Below are 17,099 nucleotides of genomic sequence, written 5' to 3' on the forward strand. Positions count from 1 at the left end.
TCAAAGAGAAGCATACCCAGAGGAGAGTGATCAGAACTGAGAAGGGTGAAATAAATCCATATAGTATATATAAAGTATAACTGAAGAAATTTGACTTCTTTATCCTGAGAAATGAAAGATTTATTGAGGATGAAAATTTTTCAGACATCTGCAAAATTATCTGTGTGAAACAGTCTGTGTAAAACCAAAGGGTGGAGTTAGAAAAATGGCTAATTGATTTCAATTCGGTGTAAAGAAGAACTTTCTATCAGTTGAAGTTTTCAAATATTGGGTATTAAGATAAGTTCTTCATTCATGGAAGTTTTTGAAAGCCACTAGCCAGGACTATGAAAATGGGGATTGCCTCTTTCACGTACAGATGTCTTTAAACTGCTCACTTCTTATCTGTAAAAAAAAAAAAAAAAAAAGGCAACCCACAGGGAGTTTCTCCAGATCTCTTGTGTATTTTCACTCCTGTCTTGCCTCCCTGGTTTCTGTTCCATTTCAGCCTAGCTGGCCTCTTCAAACTGATGATTTGTTCTTAGCAGCCCACCTGGCTTTTTGATTCACCTCTCTGATTATTTCCCTTTTTCATACACTGCAGCCCATAGGCCACCTCACAGTAGCACCTGGGTAACAGACCCTGGCCCCATCTCCCATCCTCTTTGGAAGGGAGAATAAAAAATTAATTTCATGATCTCAAAGGTTCTTACTTCTTTTGCCACATCCACAGATTGGTGGATGATCAGTAATTGATGAATAAATGAATTTGTGGATGAATAAATGAGTATTATTAAGCAATTGGTAATAAGCTTCTTTCTTCTTTAAAAACTAGCTACCTGAATGGGTCCCACATCTTTCAACCAGTCAAACAGATGACAAGGAGTGAAAAGACAAGCAGAGCAAACACCTGTGGAAACGAAGGAATGAAGTATGAGAGCAAGAGAAAGATTAGGGGTGGAAACAGAAATGAGGGTAAACAGCTATGGAGAAGACCATAAAATTAACTCTCAGAAATGATTAACTAGTAAAGTCTCTAGTTCATAAGCCAAGCCAATTTATAAGCCAAAATAAAATGTAAGGATATATTAAATTAACATATATTTGAATAAAAAATGGGAGGAGAATTCTAAACTCCTCAGAAATAATGACAGCAGCAAGCAAGTACATTCTTGCAAAGGCAAAAATGATATACACAACAATGTTGGTGAATCTCATGCATTAAGCCAGATGAAAGAAGCCTGCCTCAGAAGGCTACATACTGTATGATGTACAAATATAAGACAGAGCTGAATGTAATACATACATATATATATATATATATATAATACATATATACACACACACATACACAATGTAATATTAGTCAACCTTGAGAAAGGAGTATATCCTGCCATTTGTAACAACATGGATAGACCCTGAGCACATTATGCTGAGACAAGTCAGAGAGAGGAAGACATGTACTGTATGACACCACATATAAATGTGGAATCTAATAAAGTCAAACGTGTAAAAAACAGAGAGCGAAATGGTGGTTACCAAGAGATGAGGATGGGGGATAAGACTGATGTTGTTTAAGGGTACAAACTTGGAAGCAGTAGTAAATAAGCCACAGAGATCTAATACACAGTATAATGAATATAGACAACAATATTGCACTATAATTTTGTGATGTGATAGATATGACTACAATACCAATCATCTACAATATATAACATGCTGGACAACTTAAATGTAAACAGTGCTACATATCACATTCATTCAACTAAAAAAACTGTTCCCCTCCCCCCAGAAACAGACTTGAAAAAAACAAAACTCTAGGGATAGAAAATAGATCAGTGGTTACTAGATACTACAGGATGAGAGGAGGGGTTGACTAAAAACCATACGAAAAAATTTTGGAGCATGATGGAACTGTTCCAAATCTTAATTGTGGTAGTGATTACACAACTATATACGTTTGTCAAAATATATAGAACTGTACATGAAAAAGAAACAAATTTTACTGTATGTAAATTATCTTTAAAAATGGAAAAAAATTAAAGAGCTTAAAACAACTCTGTAAAGATAAGCAATTAAAACATGGTTTGTGTTATTAATAAATCACCATAAAATCACAGCAACATTTTCTTAGATCACTCTCCCAAGGCAAAAGAAATAAAAGCAAAAATAAACAAATGGGACCTAATCAAACTTACAAACTTTTGCACAGCACAGGAAACCATCAACAGAATGAAAAGACAACCTATGGATTGGGAGAAAATATTTGCAAATGATGTGACTGACAAGGGCTTATTTTCCAAAATATACAAACAGTTCATACAATTCAATATCAAAAAAACCCCAAACAACCCAATGAAACAATGGGCAGAAAACCTAAATAGACATTTCTCAAAGAAGACATACAGATGGCCAACAGGCACATGAAAACATGCTCAAGGTCACTAATTATTAGAGAAATGCAAATCAAAACTACAATGAGGTATCACCTCACACTGGTCAGAATGGCCATCATCAAAAAGTCTACAAATAATAGGGAGTTCCCTGTTTGCCTAATGGTTAGGATTCCGGGCTTTCACTGCTGTGTGGCCCAGGTTCGATCCCTGGTCAGGGAACTGAGATCCTGCAAGCCATGCAAGGGGTGACCATATTACAAAAAATAAAAGTCTACAAACAATAAATAAGATATGGAGAAAAGGGAACCCTCCTTCACTATCAGTGGGAATGTAAATTGGTACAGTCACTTTGGAAAACTGTAGGGAGTTTCCTTAAAAAACTAAAAATAGAACTACCATATGATCCAGCAATCCCATTCCTGGATGTGTATCCAGAAAAGACGAAAACCCTAATTCAAAAAGATACATGCACCCCAATGTTCATAGCAGTGCTTTTTACAACAGCCAAGACATGGAAGTAACCTAATCGTCCATCAACAGATGAGTGAAGATGTGGTGTTTTTATACACACACACACACACACACACACACACATGCACACAATGGAATATTACTCAGCCATAAAAAGAATGAAATATTGCCATTTGCAGCAACATGGATGGACCTAGAAATTATCATACTAAGTGAAGTAAGTAAGGCAGAGAAAGACAAGTATCATATTGTATCACTTATATGTGGAATCTAAAAAATAATACAAATGAACTTATTTACAAAACAGAAACAGACTCACAGACATAGAAAACAAACTATGGTTAGCAAAGGGGAAAGGGAGAGGGAGGGATAAATTAGGAGTATGGAATTAAAAGATACATACCACTATACATAAAATAAACAACAAGGATTTACTGTATAGCATAGGGAACTATATTCAATATTTTGTAATAACCTATAATGGAAAAGAATCTGAACATATAACTGAATCACTATGCTATACACCTGAAACACAGTATTGTACATCAACCACAGTTCAACTGAAAAATGGAAAAAATTAAAGGTATTAAAACAACTTGGTAAAGATGAGCCATTAAAATATCATTTGTATCATTCATAAATCACAGTGAAAGTAACGATTTTGATAGAAAATTATCAGGATCATTTCTAAAATACAGTGACCAATATCTTATTTAAAAATGAAACATCAAATGTATAGCCAAATAGCTTTTTTAAAATAAATATATTTTCACTGTCTTATAAATAGGTAACATGTAAAAATAAAATTAATCATTCACATTCTATTTTTAAATGTCCTCTCATAAAAATGTAATTCTAGTAATAAGAAAATAAACATTAAATATTTATTATTTATGTATTCATATCTTGTTACCATATATTCTCTATTACTGTACATTTGCCCTTAAAATTTGATCTTAAATAGTCAGAAAAACAAATTGTTTCTCAAAATAAAAACAAAACTTATAATAACAGTGTTCCTTTAATATAGTTATATGAGTAAGCATGTATTTGGTCATATTTTAGAATCTGGCATCGTTTCAGCCAAGTGGGAATGAGATATTTCTATGACACAATTAGAGAGATATCAAGGAGAACAGATATGTAAAATCAAATACCTATTAGAAATGACAAACTGCATTGCCCTTCTTCTATTTGTGAAATAGTCTGAGCAACAGACATGTGGGACTAGAGATAGTTTGAAATTACTGAAAATTATAAAAGAGCAAAGAATTGGAAGTGATAAGAGGGCAACTTAAAAGCATACTTTTCTGAAGTAGAGAAATATAAATAGATCAAGAAAATACAGATTTAAAATTATTATATTTGGGACAGCACAAAGTGAGACTGTCAAATGAATCTTATTTTTAGTTACAGGAGTATACATTCTCTGTAACATACAACAAGGTAAAATGTATTGAAAAGTGAACATCTGCAAGCTTACATCACTGCTAAAAACGACCACAGTTTATAATCCGCTGCCTTCTGAGAAGTAATCTCTAGCTACACTCCTGATTTGTCTACATAGTAGGCTGATGGTCAGAATGAGAAAAGAGACAACACCATGCATGGGATGGCACACTTCACGGGGTATGTACACTTGGTGTAACTGCACGCATTGCAGGATTGGGGGACGGGACAGCAAAACAGTGAAGGAATAACCTAGACGAGGCTCTAAAGACTTTTCAGCATTTCCCAGGAGAAGAAAAAAAGATGTCTCAAGAAACGTGGGACCAAGCTTCCTGTGCGGTACACTGTATAAACCTCAGGTCACTCCCTTTAAGCCAAACTACAGCCAAGACACGCAGCACCCCTACAGGTGGGAGTTATGTTTCCTTTTAACGTAGCACAGTGCACAGACTGGTCCACGAGGCGACCCAACGTGTCAGGTGTGTGTGTAAGGTCCATTAGAAAGGAGAGCTCTAATTTTAGAAAGACAAAGTTTATCAAAGAGCTCATCCAACTCCACAATTTATTTCTGGATTGGTGCCACCAACAGCTAAATATATAAATGAGCACAGGACCAAGGCAAAATTGTGAAGAAATTAATATTTATGGTATGTTAATGTTATGTGCTTCAGGGAAGAGGATGCCAGGCGGTTATTTATTTTTCTCAACCCTAACATGACCAACTCCACATGCACTCACTTCTCCTCTCCTTGTTTCATCATCCTGGTTAAATAAGGGGAGGCTCCATTCCTGACTGAGAAGGAGGGGAGTGATGTGAAAATCCCAAGCGGGCTAAGACAACTGAAGAAAAATACTCTCACGTTTTAACGGAGCCTCCTGAGCTTCATAAACAAAGTTATCTGTGGTAATTTTTTGTTGGTTTTAATTGTTTTTATTTTAGGAATTATCTTTTTCTTCCAGTCACTCTTACATGTGTGTTTACATGGTAGTCAGAGAGAACCTGTTCACAGCTTCAAATTTAATTCCATGTATTTCATAAAAGGTTTCAGTTGAAAGTAACCTAAAAACTAATCCAGTCTCTTTAATTTTGGAGGAAATGACTCACCCAATATTGCACAATAATTAAAGTCAGACCAAGGACCAGAATGCAGGTCTCCTGGCACTTAATGTGGAACTCTGAACAGTAAACCAAGCGGGCTGTTTTACTCTCAGAGATAATAATTACGCTTTCCAGAAGGAGTCATTTTCTCTCACATTCTAATATGCATTATTATTATCAGACAAGGCCTTTAATACAAAATTTCCTACTTGGAACAAGGAAAGGAGAATATACTGGGACTTGGAATAGCCAGATGGCAACATAGAGGGCACTGGGTACGTAAGGACCAGGATAAAAAAGGCAGACAGCATAGGCTAGTAATTTTTTTAAAGGGGAAAAGTGGGGTAATTATGTAATAAAGCCCCACTTTGCCTTGCTTCAGCTTTCCAAGGACCACATATTCACTCGTGATATAATAAGAGATCAGAAGTATACTGAAAGATCTCATAATTCACTCAGGAGGAGGGAAGAGAAAGAGAAAAATGAGATGAAGTAGGCAAAGAGAGACCTTCTTCATTACCAATAGAAAAGATTATAGACTCCTTTCTCTTTCTCAAGGTATTTAGAACAAAACTGCTGAGTAAGCTAATGCAAATTTTAAATATGGACATAGTGTGTGAGAGAGAGCTCTATAGGACATTAGGTTTATAAGAACATAATCTGTGTATGTGGGTGGTGTTATATGGAGAGTTGTACCACTTTTTCAGGCCTTAGCTGAAGATGTCCCAAAGCAATGTGAGCAAACTAAAGAGTGGGATTTTAAATTTGGAAAGATGGACTTTCCAGCAAATCATAAATCCACAACCTGCTCTGTTTAAAGATAGATACTGAAAGGATGAAAGAAAAGACACGTTGTAAACTATGATGTGTGTGCCAATGCAAAACAAAGTAAAGCTACCTAAATCTAAAGGTTTCACAAAAGACCTTGACTTAACCCATTTTCCTCCCTCTTTCCTCACAGAAGATCCCCAGAATTACTTGGAATGCCCGTGTTGTACTCATGGTGTAGCCATTAGAAACATCTATATACATGACTTATGCTAGTCATATTAAGATATAATGATGAGTTATAGGATTAAATGTCAGTTAAACAGTGTTAAGCATTATTATATGGAAGCACTCAACTACTGAGCATTTGTCGTCCAAAAGCACGAACATCCACTCACAACTTTCAAGTTAAATGTCATACTGTTTCTCAGATCAAGAGTAAAAAAGAGACACAGAAAAATGAAATCGAAGCATACCCACCTGCGATGAGAGCCATGTCTTGGCCAATATAATAGTAATATGGTATAAAATTAGTGTAAGATGAAAAAATAAGGTGAAAAGGAATTTCAACGACACACACACAAAAAAGAGCAATGATACAGACAGAAGTAACTTCCTGGACCTCCAAAAAGTCATGCATTCCTCAATTCAATATTTAGTTTTAGAGCTCCTACCAAGTACAAGGCATGTTCTAAGCACTGGGTTAGAACAGTGCCCAAAAGAAAATCTTTGGATCCATGGAATATACAATCTCATTGAGGGAACAGATGATAAATAAAGAAACAATCTTTTTAAAGTCAGCTGATAGTGCTATGGGGGAAAATAACGTATGGTAAAGGTGACAGAGCATGATCAATGAGGGTTTGTTATTTTATATAGGGCGGTCAGAGAAGGCTTCTTTTATAAGGATACGTTTGAGCAGAGACCTGAAGTTAGTGAAGATACCTGAGGTTAGAGCATTCCAGACAGAGAGAACAGAGAGGAAAACTGTGGCGATCAGCTGATCCCATTTTGAGGAATGTCAAGGAAGTCAGTGTCTAGAGTTGACTGAATAAGAGGAAAATGATAGAAAATACTGTCAGGTAGCAGGTGTCAAATAATATGGACTTATGTAAGGTCTTTGTCTTTTATTCTGAGAGACAGAAGCTGTTGGAAGGTTTATACAAAAGAGTGACATAATCAAACAGATATATCTTCAAAAGATCACTCTGCTACATGGAGAATAAACTGTGGTGCTTGGAGGGAGAAGGGGGGTAAATAAGCAGCTACTGCAACAATTCAAGGAGTTGCTGATGGTCTATCTGATCAGACTGGTTGGGAGTGTACTAACTAGATGTATAAAACAAGATTTGGGGGGACCATTTAGCTCAACTAAAGACAGACTGAGAAAGGGGAAAAATGAAGACAAAAAGGAAGTGAAGAGTTAGCTGCAGGCACACAGATATAGCTCAACCAAATCCTGGAACATAAATTTGGGTGAAGTAATGGTGAGGAATAGCTTTTAAGGATGTTGGGGATCTGTTTTTTTTTTTTAAATGAGATGATTTTATGACAGTCTACATATGCTAAGATGTTAAGATATTTGGATTAATGTACTATAAGTTTCTCCACACTATCTGCCAGCAAGAAATTTTATAAACGCTTTCTCTGAAATATGCCTACCACAGATTTTTTTCTTACCCCCTAAAATACACTTTAAGAAACTTTTTTTTCTTAAATGGAGAAAAAGTTGCAAAATGATGGTTGCGGTTCTGTATGTGTACCAAAATGATACAAAACAAAAATAATGCAAAAAAAAATATTTCACAGATAATGCCATCATAAAAGTTGAGAAGAAAAGAAATAAATGAATACCAGGAAAACTTTAGGTTCTTTGTAGTAGCATCCTTTCTTTGAGGAATTTAAAGTTAATTTCCTTAACCTGTTTTTTAAAATTTTATGATATTCTCATGGTACAAATCTTTTAGACTTATGTTAGAAAGAGCTTTAAAAAGAAACACTAAAAACTTAAATAAATTTCAAATCAACATTATCTTCCACAAAGTATATTTTAAGGTTTCCAAGATAGAAATCAAAGGAAATTGAGGAACATTAATAAACTAAAAATGCTGAGAGCTTTTAAACCCCTGGGGATTCATCTGCTTCACAGCAATGTGCTTTTTCAACATTTAAATTTTATTGGCTCCTGCTAATGAAAATAATTTGCCACAGCAGAAAGGAATGAAGATGTCAGCTCCATATGACATATTTATCAATATAATGGTAAGGTATGTTCTTGAGACCCTTGGTGGATGTAGAAAGAAAGAAGTTTACAACTGACTGGGAAGTTGAATTCAATCAACAGAGTATTATTAAAGTTAAAAAACACATATCTCAAATATCAAGGAATTCAAAAGGTTGAACCTGTACTCCACAGATAATTTATGGAGAAAATGGAGTTTTAATAAAATTTTACACAAATCATATAAATTGAGGGAATTTTAGAATTCAAATTGCTTGTGGTAAGGAAGCTAAACAAATGAACGAATACAAGTCAATTTAGAGAAAGTAAACCAAGTTCACAATCACAAAATGAAAAAGTATTAGGATTCAGTGTGAACTATAAGCTATAAATTGTTAAAATATAATGTTGCTTTAAAATGAAATAGGGGTGATACAAGTATTCCTCATTTCAGAGCACAGGTATATTCTGTTAATTTGGCTGCTGGGCAAAATTCTGTATAGATAAACACAAATTCCTAGTCACTCCAATTATGAAATTGAGATTATGCTCCTAAAAATAATTAGGTCAATACTTAACAATATCACATTTGAGAAAACAGCAATTCACTGAAGCATCTATTTAGAGAAAAACTGGTTTAGATGAATACCATTACTGAAAATAAGTCACCACATACATATAGGTTTACTCTTTCATTTTAACATTAATAGTGTTGGAACATAACAAATCTAAATATTCTCTAAGAACCTCTCTCCAGCATCTCAATATTCTAATGTTAACCTCTTAGCTATGATATCTCTTTATATTTCACCAAAGTTACTCTGCTTTTCTGTTCATTTTGTTTGGAAAATTGCAGGCAGGGGATAGATGAAAACACTGTGCAGAGCAAAAGAGTATATACAAAAATACATCAAAGGTAATGACAGGGCAGAAGGAAATAAGCAAGTAGAAGTAAGTACCATTTATTTTAATAGGTAGGAACACGTACAAGGAAAGGCTACTCTACTTATTAGTATTTATGGAATTCAATAGTAGTGAATTTTCATATAACCAATGCTGGGCTTAAAAACAAAGTAATGCTATTTTTAATCAACCCTCCTAACTATTCTTAGTTAAGATGTTAAAAAACAAAATAGTTATGGGACAAATGAAGAAGCTAAAGTTTGGAACAACTCCATAAGAAAGCACTGAAAATGACCTAAGCCTCATGAAAAAACAAACAAACCTAAAGAACTTAAATTATTTTTACCTGATAGCACTCTGTAAGTGATATGACTGGAGTCCAAGTATATTAAGAGATAAGTAGTTGGACCTAAGAAAATATTCATGTCATCTAAAAAAAAAGAAGACATGTAAACTATGGCATTTAAAACTCAAATTAGGCATTAGATTATTTGTGGATGATAAGCACTGGAATATGTTTAAGGCAAGTTTCAAGCACCTTTCAGAAGGCTTAAGAAGATAAAAAACAATCTTTCTGGGCTGGATTTGACCAAGTTTATTAGAACTCTATGAATTAAGCATTACATAAATAAGGTTACTTTCAAAATCTATACAAATGTTAAAATACACTAATTAGGGGGCCTAATTTAAGAAATAAACTTCCTTTTATCAAAGGGCAGTATGAATCTGGGCACTGATTAGAACATTTTAGATCCATTCATTTATCACTAAGATCACTATCATCTATGACAAAGTTAAAGAAACAAACAAACAAAAAAAAAACAAAAAAACTGTGCCATGAATTAGTATTCAGTGACTGTAATGCAACTGATATTATTTTGGAATTCAACTGTGATTTGCAATTTTATTTAGCAACACTCATGCCAAGAGAACTTCTTAGTGATATTCTCTTACAAGTCAATGGTCTCTTTTTTTAAAAAAAAATTTATTGGAGTATAGTTGCTTAACAACATTCTGTTAGTTTCTGCTGTACAGCAAAGTGAATCAGCTATACGTATACATATATCCCCTCTTTTTTGGATTTCCTTCCCATTTAAGTCACCACAGAGTGATGAGTAGAGTTCCCTGTGCTATACAGTAGGTTCTCATTAGTTATCTATTTTATACATAGTATCAACAGTTTATATATGTCAATCCCAAACTCCCAATTCATCCCACCCTGCCATTTTCCCCTTGGTTTCTTTTTAATTGAGACAGAAAATACATAACCACTTCCAAGATTCAGTTTTCTATCAGTATTATAACTAATAGTTGACACAACATGAGACTGTCCACACAGAAACAGACAAGGGTGATGAGGTAGAGGGGCTATAAATCTTTAACTATAACACAAACAATATCTCTTTTATGTAATTAAGTACCATAACCCTCACATTTTCTCTTGAAATAAAAATGTCTGGTAAATTTGGCTATGTTCAATATATTATTATATGCTCTAAGAGTCTCGATCAAGCCATGAAGGTATTTTCACATATTTAAATATACTTTTCATAAAGTACAATTCTAATAGTTATGCAAAGAGAGTTGTTTTGTGTTTCTGACTTTTTGCTTGTACAAAAGGAATATACTTCTCATTACAGGTTTTCTGTAATTTTAATGTTCACCTTTTTTCCTATTTTTTGGTGTGTCACATACAACGATTTCCCCTATTTTAGGATTCTAGAATGTCACAAAGATTTATTTTATTTTAATTTTAAAGCAAAACCACTGTACTACCATCAATGCAAAGAAATAAAACTCCAATGACAGTTTACTCAGATATAACTATTCATAAATCTACTCATATCATAATGTAATTATAGGTCTCTTTTCACTCTAAAACAATATTCAGTTCTAGAATTTCCATCATCTGAATCCTAAAGTAAAGTATAAGTTGAGGAATTTTGAAAGATAGTTTAAAATAGCTCATAACTGTTATTTGTATATATTTCCCTTTGATTGCTCTATTTTAATATTCATCATAGTGTAATAGTAACATTTAATAAACTATGTATAAAAAAGAAAAACTTGTACTCACATTTAAATTGAATGTTAAAAATTATTCCCTTAATTTTTTTTTTGTATTCTTGTACTTAAAAGTGAAATTTAAGATGATCTTTTAAAATTGAGTGTCTTCTGTCACTTACCAACAGGGATGTATCATCAGGTTTCTAGTCTCCTCTTTAAAAGTCAGTAACTTTATCACTGTTAAACCTTTCTTTCACTTAAGTTTTAGATAACAATGAAATAGTGGGCTTCTTAGAGAAGTACTGAACTGAACAACTACTGAACGTGGGTCTAGTTTAGTAATAAAAATGAAAGGATGGACGGAAGGAAAGAAGGAAAGAAACAACTTTTAAAAGCTCTAAACCTGAAATGAAATTTTATGACCCTATTGACCATAGTGTATATAACTTTATACCCACTTTATTAATACATATACAAATAAATCAAAATTGTTGTTTAGCAGTATTAAACAAACACTACACTTTAAAATTCCAGGACACTGAGAATATTCTTATCCATAACTCACAATGACAGAAAAGATAATCAGGCCTTTTGACAACATAAAACATTTCCTGAGGTACACCACAATGCAAAATTGAAGACGAAAATATCTGAAAGCTCATCTTTGTTTGAGTTTTGACCTCTAGCATAGACGTGCTATAAAACACACCCCTCCTGTCTCCACTGAAGCCTAACCAAACTATTTGAGTTAGGAGAGTGTGCAAAGATGTGCCTTCCAGGCAAACTTTTGTCTTCTAAAAGTTAATCTCCCGAAATACTTCCAGTTGGAAATCGTCCACTTGGGCTACTTGACACCAGGGCGTCACTTTCTCCCCGTGGCTTACCTGCTACTACTTAATTATTCTTCTAAGCAGGCTCTGGACAAGTTGGGGAGGTAGCTCTTTCAGCACTTCTGAATCCATGACGACTACAAATGTACACACCTAACACACTCCCACAGGTCTTTCACACGTCGCGAAAGCCTGACCACCTGGGAGCAGACAGGACTCGAGGAACAATCCTCAAGATCAAGAAACTGACTGGATTTCAACATGTGGTGAGAGAAAATGGGCGGGGCGGGGGTATAGGAGGACTACAGACAGCAGCTGTCCATTAAGTGGTTTAAAACTGTTGGTTAAAAAGCTGAATAAACAAATACACAGATGGGTCTAGTTCCTTGGGGATTCCGGAGTCTGAGGAGCCTCCCCCCGAGCGGTGTCCAGTTCGGCCTCTCTTGCTTAGTCCGCGTGCAAAGCGCGCACTGGTTCCGCTCTCAAACGCCCCAGACTCGCACGTGCCTTTCCCTCACGTTGCTCCTCATGAGTTTCACCCGCGCGCCAGGTGCCCTGAGAGACTTACCTAAGAGATCTCAGAGAGGGTCTGAGGACTGGAGGGCAACTTTCCCTCCCTGCTCTAGCCCGACCCGAACGCCCGGGACAAGCGAGGGTCCACGCAGACGCTAGTCCCTAGGTCCAGGTGCCCGGGCGTCCGGGCGCTTTGCTGCCCGAGGGGCGGGGAGAGGCGCGCGGGAGACGTGCGGGCGGCGGGCGCGGCCACCTAGTGGGTCCGGCCCGCGCCGCCGCCGCACGTGCGCCGCCGCGAGCTCTAAGAGATGTCGGAACCCGCGCTCCCCCGGGGTCAAAGTCAACCCTGCGCGCCCGCCCGCCCTCCGCTCGCCCGGGCCTCCGCGGATTTACAGGTAAAAGCCTACAGAGAACACTCCCTTTCTCCGAAAGGTGTCTGCGCCCCTCCCTCGTGCCCTCCCTGAAGAACCGGGAAGCGCGATTTCACCCCCAAACCCACCCTCAGAGTGGGGAAACCTTTCCAAAGCTGAATAAAAATAAGAGCAGGACAGACCCCGGGTGAAGCGGCTCCTGCTAACCGTGGACAGGGTAAAAGGCGCGATCGGGGGCAGCAGTCGAGATGCACGATCATCCTGAAGCGTCACTAGGGGCCAGGAGTTTCTTCGCTGGAGAAGCAGGACTGTCCCCTCTCCGCCTCCCATTCCAGAGAAGTACTTGTGAAATGTACGCTGAAGTGTCTAACTTTGAGACCAGAAGCGTGCACTTGCCCCACTGAGTAAATAAAGGTCAGCAGTTGGATCAGTAAAGTTGGTCCAACCGCCAGATGTTCTTACTCTCGTTTCTTCTCTCGGGGGGGAGGAGGGGTAGGAAGGAAGAGGAAGAGACAACAAACAAGAGAAATAAAAGAGTAAACGAACACAACTGGCGTCTCAACACACATATCCCTCCAGCCGCGGTCTCGCCAGACGAGACAACACTTGGCACATACAAAACTAAAAATCGTCCGTGAGGCAACAGCAACCTCCCCTCTCTCGACTCCCCCTTCCCCACATCACAAAGCAAAATGAAAAAGAACAAGGGGTGATGTTGGGTCCGGAACGCGACCCGGATGCCGAGCCGAAATTTGACACATGTCACACCCGCCCCGCCGCGCCGCACCGAGCGCAGCGACTGGGGCGAAACTTTGCCGCCGCCGCCGCCCTGGGAGGAGCGCGGAGCAGAGTAAAGGCGCACGAGCCCGGCCCTGGGTGGAGGTGGCTGGGACGGGCTGTGGGGCGGAGGTGAAGCGCGCCACAGTGAGGGCAAAGAAACTTACCGCGACCGAGGACGCCTGGGCAGCGTCCCGGGAGGTGGCACTCGCGGCGCCGAGGCAGAAGCTCCCAAACAACACACCCACGCGCGATTCCTGGCAGCTGCTGCCGCGAGTGGGGGTGCGCCCGGGGTGGGGGCTGGAGGAAGCCGCAGCTGGCGGACGCGGCCGCCGCATAAATAACCCGGACCGGCGCTCAAGGGCGGGCTGCGCGGCGCTCGAGCCGGGGCGCTGCGGCCGCCGCAGAGCTGCACGCGCCGGCGTGTCTCGCGCTTTCTCGGAGGCTCGCGCTGTCTCGCGCTGCCGCTCCCCCCACCCGGATCTGTGTGTCTGTGTGTGTGTGTGTGAGTGAGTGTGTATGTGTGTGTGTATGTGTGTGTGTCTATGTGTGTGAGTGTGCGCTGGCGGCCGCGCGCACCCGGCCGCGCGCGCGTGTTGTTGGCAATGCAAACTGTACACACGCTGCGCGCCGAGCCGCCTCTTCTCGGAGGGGCGGGCGGATTGAAGGGACGCCTCCGAGGATTCTGAAATACTGTTGGGCCACTTGTTTGTTTTTGTTTTACTTTGCGTTGTTATCATTGACTGCTGTTGTTGATCCCCAAAGTGGTTTGGAACCAGCTGGTTAAGATGCCTGTCACCCCCATCCACCTATCTCCTCCCCCGGCTCCCCCAACTTCTTTAAGGGAGGGGGAAGCGCGGAGTAGACTGTTGTTCTGATTTGCAGGGGAGCCTCCTAGCTGACGTCAGGTCCACCTGCTCTGTAAACAACTCGCCGGAGAACTTGTTTGTTCTGCGCCGGTTCTTCCCCCACCCCCACCCTTCTCCCCACCTCCTGCTCCGCCTCCTCCCGCTCGGCCCAGACGGCGAGTCGAGGAAGGGGGTTGGGGAGGGAGGAGAGAACAAAACCGTATGCTGTATTGGCAAAGCGGAGTTGTGTCTGCTGCTCCTTGGCAGTCCCCAAAGTACGTCCTCTCAGCAGACAGAGCTGCTGGCAAATGAAACAGGGGATTCCAAGCGAAGTGCAGGAAGCCTCGAAGGGATCCGAAGCCCTCGGTGGCAAGGAGTGAAAGTACTCGATAGTCAGAAAGGGAGACCCAAGCGTGCGTTAAAACGCTGATTGGCCTTTCTTTTCACGGTGTGTGCCTCCGCGGCCTGGGGTGGAGAGAGGCCGAGTGTCTTTCTCACTCTTCATTGTTGTCGTGGCTCCTGTCTCACTTGGGCCCGGGGGTTCTCGGGCTTCCTCGTGGTCGCACAGCCCTGGTCACCGGCTTGGGGCCGGGCTGCGGGCCGGCCGGGGCGGAGCTTGGAAGGAAGGGGCCGCCGAGCTAGGACTCTTAGGGTGTGCGGCTTTCGAGACGGGCCCTATCAGTGACTGAGGGGAGCAAAGTAACCGGAATGAAAGGAAGGAAGAAACTGCCAGAACTGCCGTGCGCACTTCAAAGCCGAGGCGCCGGCGTGGGGAGTGCGCGGGCCTAGCTTCCAGAGCCCGGGTCTCCGCGCCTGTCCGTGGGGTGTGACTCGGCCAGGTCCCACGCGGAACCGAGGGGATGACAAGGGAAAGGCCGAGGGAGGACGAGACGGGCCCGGGTGGGACATGTGACCCGCGGGGAGGGGGTGTACCGTAGCCCCTATTCCACCGCCGCTCCTGAAAGGCCGTTCCTCCCCGCAGGCCCCCACCAGCCCCTCCCTTGCCCGCGGGCCGCGCGACGACCCTCCACTGGCCGCGTCCCCCTCGCGCCGCGGCGGAGCCGGCCTCTCTGCCAGCAAATCAGTCGCGAAGCGTGGCGTTCCGAAAGGTGCTGAAACTTTCCTCCAAATAGCTGCAGACGAGAGGCCGTGGCGAACAGACCCCGGCCCCGGCTTCTTCCCGGCCAACTTTAACATCTCCAGTGGCAGAAGAGGGGAGGGGGTGACTGGGGAGACGGGCGAGCAGGACCAACTTATGCCTTTGAGTCTTTCTTTTCCTCAAAGAGCAGCGCGCCCTTTCTCTAAAGGGCAGAAGCGAACACACACACACACACACACACACACACACACACACACTTGGCACCAACTCTTCGCTCCAGAACCCGCAGTTCTCCCACGGAGGAAGCAGCCCTGGCACCCACATCTATAAACACACCGTCGGGTTTTCTAGTGAAACCAATTAAGTCAATAAGCCACGGGGCTGGTCCTGGGAAGACGGCCCCTGCCAGGAGGACAAGGGAAGAGGTAGAGTTGGGCTTTGAATTGAGGTGCTTTCTGTGAGCTTTCAAAACTCCAGGCAGTCCGTAAGTGCTCTGCCTGTGGATTGTGTCCTCACTCTTTTTTAAATTGTCTTTTTTCGAAATGCTGCCTGAATAGTGGACAAATAAACCGAAATTTTTTAAAGATGGGAGCGAGGAGAGAAGGAGGGAGCAGTCATTTAAATTATAATACAAAACGCCGGATGTAAATGCCCCCACCTCGCCCTTCTGAAAGGTAGAGATCAGTTTATAAGTAATTTGCGTTTATACTTCACAAGCAACCCTAAATAAAAAGCGGATTTTCTGAATTAACCTGAAACCATTTTGGAAAAGAGAAGAACAAACGGCGTCGAAATCCTTGGAGATCCCAGGATGTATCTTTCCACTCGGTTTGTGAATAAAGGCAACAGAACAGTCAAAAGGTCTACAGCTCCTCACTTTTTTCCCTTCTTCCTCCCCCGCATACACCGACCCCACTTACTTCCCTCTCTCTAGGGGTCCGACGGAGGAAGTGAGCGGGAAAGGTTTATTATAAATGAGTCTGGGCAACTTGGAAGAGAAGTTCAAGTTCCCAACGAGGAGAAAAGAAAGAGGGTTATGCTGAGACTTGGAGAGGAGCGGATTCAGTTAGCCTTTCACTTTTCTGTACACAAAGACACGTTTTGGTGAAATTCACAGCCACTGACGTTTCTTTCCTGTGAGTACAAATAGCCAGGCGCCAAGAGGTGCAAACGGATATCTCAGTTGGAGGAGCATATCTTTCTCTACCGGCCGCATACCCTGGCAAGGATCTTTCTAAGCGGGGCTGAGCCCGCAGCCCCCTTGGGCGCCCTGCCTAGCTTCGCCCCTGTTATCTATCTCCTCTTCGCCTGCTGCTATTCCCGGGCCACCCACTCTTCCCCCAAGGAAGACGCCCCGAGAGTTGAGAA

The 17,099-nt window shown here is 41.0% G+C and overlaps 1 protein-coding gene across 15 annotated transcripts in view; it reads right to left on the minus strand.

Moving 5' to 3' along the window:
- FOXP2 (forkhead box P2) overlaps positions 1-16,321 on the minus strand; it is a 534,423-nt gene extending 518,102 nt beyond the window's left edge. For 12 of the 15 annotated variants that reach the window (XM_067042303.1, XM_067042302.1, XM_067042293.1 and 9 more), the window contains exon 1: positions 13,952-16,321. The gene's annotated coding sequence lies outside the window, so the exon portion shown is untranslated. Of the gene's footprint in view, positions 1-13,189; positions 13,318-13,951 lie in introns of those variants that run through there. The other 3 variants (XM_067042299.1, XM_067042294.1, XM_067042308.1) reach the window with 1 other exon arrangement.
- Positions 16,322-17,099: the final 778 nt, after the last annotated feature.

The sequence above is a fragment of the Kogia breviceps genome, chromosome 9 (genome assembly GCF_026419965.1).
Source record: "Kogia breviceps isolate mKogBre1 chromosome 9, mKogBre1 haplotype 1, whole genome shotgun sequence".
In the NCBI taxonomy this organism is placed as follows: domain Eukaryota; kingdom Metazoa; phylum Chordata; class Mammalia; order Artiodactyla; family Physeteridae; genus Kogia; species Kogia breviceps.